The following is a 4,937-nucleotide window of genomic DNA, read 5'->3' as shown; positions in this document are numbered from 1 at the left end:
AAAGTGTACACAACTATAATTCAACAGTAGTTATATCTGAGTATATCACACCCACACAGAAAATGCATCTGAAAGAGAATGCAATTTCCTGTAATATGTATCTACTCTGTAAAGAGTTCTGGCGCTCTAATATGTCTCATTGCACATTTATGCCTTTTGCAATCAATGGGTTGCCTGTAATTATTGATTTTGATATAGTATATTCAGGTGATGGGAGAATTGCCCAAATCCAATGCATGACTTTATGAAGGTGTTAAACCATGAGAATAATATGTTTGTAGCTGCAACCAGTAGGGCCTATGAGAAAGGTTTAAAAGCCAGTCATATTTCACAAGACTCAACTTGCTACACAAGACACAAGAGATTTGTTTACAGATCTCAATGGGAATTTCTCCGTTAAGTCTGGTGAAACATGTAGTGTGTGGTTGCACGGCAGCCCGAAATGTCAGGTGAGAGAAAATTTAATTATAACAGATGGCATTAACTATATAAAATTCAGGGGCTCTAGTTTATATATGAGTAAGCATGGAAGAATTGAGTGTTTGCCTGTATTGCCCCAGAACATGACTAGACTATGTGAGATTATTATAACTGGTTTCTAATCTAGGGCCAGGTTAGCGGTTTAGAGGGTCATAGGTAGATGACACCTTCTCAGTAGTTAACTAATAATACTCCCTCTGAATGCTTTTCAAAATGGATGTCCCTAAATGTTACAGCTCTTGTACAATTTTTCTAGTAGGTTTTCTGGTTTTTATTGGGAAACCACACCCACTTCCCAACCAGCCCCCAGCAAAAAAAAAAAAAAAGGAAAAGAAACAAAAAGGGTATCCCTAGAACACACTGGCTTTTCATCATTTTTTTTTCTACTAAGCTAAATAGTTACTAACCTAAGTTCTTTTGTTACTGGCCCCACCATTCATCCCAGATCATTAACCCTATTTGGGTTCATGTTGACAAACCTAATACCACCATTGTGAATAGAAAGTGAAAAATATAAGGACAACAGAGAAAAAACTTTTTTTTTCTAAAAGTCTACAGGTGTTAAATCCAAATTTCTGAAAATTCGCAATAAGTTTTATTTTTAAGTAATTAAAGTAATACATGCTTATTATAGACAAACTGGAAGCTAATTAAAAAAATTAAAAGAATATAAAAATCACTTCTAACTCCACCATCCAAAATAGATACTTTAATATTTTAGTATATTTCTTTCTGCTTAATTTTAAGTATTTTTACATGGTCAAAATTATATAGGTTATAACGTTATGTCATTTAAAATTGTGACATAAAAGCCAAACATTTTATGAATATAATTTATAATTAAAAGCTATTATTTTATTTTATGAACAGACTATAATTTTCCAAATCATATTCCTTTTTGGAGGATACTAATTTTTTTTTCAGATTACTTTTAGTATTATCTAGTTATCAGAACATCAGGGGAAAAATATTATTTTTTATTAATTTGCAAGGAGGAGTGAGAATAGAATACAACTTTAGACAAAAAAAAAAAAAAAGACTCTTATGTTTGAACAAAACATTTAAAAAGTCCTTTGGTTTAAAAACTAAGGCAGGTCCAGAGCAAAGTTTAGAATGGGATGTCAAAATTAAGGAATCTAAACAACTCTGCAAAATAAAGTGAAAGTACATTTCCTCTAAAGGAAAGGGTTTTGAAATAAAAAATGATTTGGAGCAGCTCTCTGTGGTCATCAGGGAAAAGTGTTGAGGCTGGGGGAAGGAATCTAGGAGGGCGAAGTTGCTAGGACTAAAGGAAGAAAGGACAGGGAAGGAGGCTTTGAAAGAAGAGACCAGGGCTCATCAACATGGCTGCAGTGCAGAGCCCAAGGAGAGACTCAGCCAGGAAACAACTCCTGAACGGTCAACAAACTCTAACAGCATGGATGTGGCCCATGCATTTTTAAGTAATTTTCTATCTTGCATTGTAAATCCTTTCCACCACTCTATATTCTAAATGCTGGAAAAATGATGGAAAAGGTATGAAAATGAACCAGCGAAGCTTACATGACATACAGAGGCAGAGATGAGATGTCATAGGGATTAAGGAAAGGCCTGCTACAGGGCTTTAGAGCAAGTTATAGCAGAGACAAGGTAGTATAAGTATCTAATTCCCCTATTTACGCATTTTGAAAAGTCACTGGGACTTTCTGCAGTTAATGTGGGCGAGAGCTTGGCTTATTTAACTTGCATGTTAAAACTATCTGGGTAATCCCAGATAGTTGAAGGACCTGGGGATCTTTGGGTTACATGAAAATCAATATATTGGTTTATTTATTCTATATCTGGTATTTTTTCTTATGTTATATTCTAAAAAGAGAAATGACTAATTCAAGAGCTACAGTTTTAAGATTCTTACAGCATGTTACCAAGCTACGTTCTTGCTTACACCAGTTTATAATCCCACAATCACTGCACAAGAATGCCTAAAGATACTGAATATTTTAACAAAAATATGAAAGAGTGATGTTGTTGTCAATGACATCAAGATGGGTCTAGAGATTTTCTAGGTGCTTACACTCTCTCATTTAAGACAAGGTGCTAAATCAGACATTAATGAGATGTGATTATTTCTTAACTTAGGGCCTCAGTATCTCATGAAAGAGTGAAACACTCATCACCTTAAATTAATAATGATGAGAAAAAAAGTCTGTTTTTAACCAAAATTGGCAGGTGATGCTTTTAGCTTACCCACAGTTCACACCTCTGGTTTTACCTTAAAAGTGAGTAAAGAAAATGTAAATTTTGATTCTTGGTTTTTGCAATTCACTGCAGTATGTCTTCTCCTTCCCCAGGCTCTATTTCCAGAAAAAAAAAAAAAAAATCTGACAGCTGAGCATTCTTAAGAAATCACATAATTAAAGAAGGCAAATACAACACTTTGATTGTGAGGCACAAATTTACCCACAAATGAATGCTTTAAAAAATAATACACTGGCTTGCTATTTTCTTCATGGGTGTAAACATCAGTGATATTCTGCTAACTGCTTTTTGAAAACATACATGACAGAAAAAGAAATGGTAGCAGGACCCTGGCATTTCCACAAAAGAGTAAGATTTATCTGCTCTTTTTAATCAACACTGTTCTTTTCACCAAGCCCAAATCCACATATTCTTTTCTTTTTTCTTTTTTTTTTCTTTTTTTCTTTTTTTTGTTTTTTTTTTTGAGGCGGAGTCTCGCTCTGCCGCCCAGGCTGGAGTGAGTGCAGTGGCGCAATCTCGGCTCACTGCAAGCTCCGCCTCCCGGGTTCACGCCATTCTCCTGCCTCAGCCTCTCCGAGTAGCTGGGACTACAGGCGCCCACCACCACGCCCTGCTGATTTTTTTATATTTTTAGTAGAGACAGGGTTTCACCGTGGTCTCGATCTCCTGACCTCGTAATCCGCCCGCCTCGGCCTCCCAAAGTGCTGGGATTACAAGCGTGAGCCACCGCGCCCAGCCCACATATTCTAAAGCCTACTATTTTCTCTGGTAGCTTAAAAGGTAATAAATATCTATTTGGTCAGCCTGGTGACAGGGTGCAGGTTGCAACTCAGACAAGGAGAGGTTTTCCTAACATTTTATTGAGAAGGTTCTGTTTCTACTAAACACTCTTACTTGGAATAGCTTTTACAGAAAAAAAGAAAGAAAGAAAGTTGTTTTTTTAATGCAATTTCTAAATAGAAGTGGAAAATAACAAGAAAACAGTATTATTTTTTGGAAACAAGCTTTTATTTTGGTCAAAATGTGTATGGCAATATAAGATAATGTAAACAGTTTCGTTTTAGCAAGAAAAATTTTCAAAAGTCTAGCAATTTTGAACATTCATAAATCATTTCAGTTCCCTGAGGCTTTTATAAGTTTTGATTGTTCAAAGATAAGAAGGATCTGGCTCAACTCTAGAGACATTTGGTGTTTTGTATTTTGTTTTGTGTCTGAATGATAGATGTGTGAACAGGGGTGGTTACTATGAGTCCCTAATCATGTATTTGGACACATGAATGGGATTTAACAAACTGCCTCACACAGGATCGGCAAATGCCCATGACACCAATCCAGTAATCAAGTTTCCCAGAACCTTAGCTCATAGCTGTCCCCTGCCCTACCTCTGCAGGTATAGAAACTGAGGTTACTACATAAAAGAAAGGGCACATCTTAATGTACTCTCCAAATCTCTTTGGGGGCTATATTAAACCCAATAATTAGGCCCTAAATAATTTTATATATTGTGCTGGGCACAGTGGCTCATGCCTGTAATTCCAGCACTTTGGGAGGCCGAGGTGGGCGGATCACAAGGTCAAGAGTTGGAGACCATCCTGGCCAATATGGTGAAACCCTGTCTCTACTAAGAATACAAAAATTAGGTGGGTGTGGTGGTGCACGCCTGTAATCCCAGCTACTCTGGAGGCTGAGGCAGAAGAATTGCTTGAACCCAGGAGGCCGAGGTTTCAGTGAACTGAGATCACACCACTGCACTCCAGCCTGGGTGACAGAGCAAGACTCTCTTGAAAATAATAATAATAATAATAATAATAATAATAATAATAATTTTGTATATCTATGATTTTTATTTCTTAATATGCCTCCTCCTTCCACCCGCCACTTCCAACTATCCTTCAACTTCTTAGTTTCTTTGATGTTCGGACCCTCAAATGTCATTTATACAAGTGAAGCGGGCCTTCTTCATTTAAAGACATGCATTCTTATTAACCTGTTTAAAGTCAGAAAGTAGAAGGATCTCCAGGTTATGTTGTCTTACAAGCTATCATTTTCTTTTTTCATTTGCAGAGTATGAATCAGGGAATATATGCCCAAAACATGTCAGTATGGAAACAGTTTCCACTCTTAGCTTTCCATTATGGCTTTGTACAAAACTTAATAAAGAAAGCTACTCTTGTGTAATTTAACTCTCCAGCTCACCCACCAAAGTTGACTGCTAGGTT

The 4,937-nt window shown here is 36.5% G+C and overlaps 1 non-coding gene across 1 annotated transcript; it reads left to right on the top strand.

Annotated features, from left to right (window-relative positions):
* Positions 1 to 705: 705 nt before the first annotated feature.
* On the top strand, positions 706 to 767 carry LOC129481427 (U7 small nuclear RNA). Its single transcript, XR_008657421.1, has one exon. It is a non-coding gene; the product is annotated as a U7 small nuclear RNA (small nuclear RNA).
* The last annotated feature ends 4,170 nt before the right edge of the window (positions 768 to 4,937 follow it).

This window comes from Symphalangus syndactylus, chromosome 4, assembly GCF_028878055.3.
Source record: "Symphalangus syndactylus isolate Jambi chromosome 4, NHGRI_mSymSyn1-v2.1_pri, whole genome shotgun sequence".
Lineage (NCBI taxonomy): Eukaryota > Metazoa > Chordata > Mammalia > Primates > Hylobatidae > Symphalangus > Symphalangus syndactylus.
This window is presented reverse-complemented; position numbering and strand designations above follow the sequence as displayed.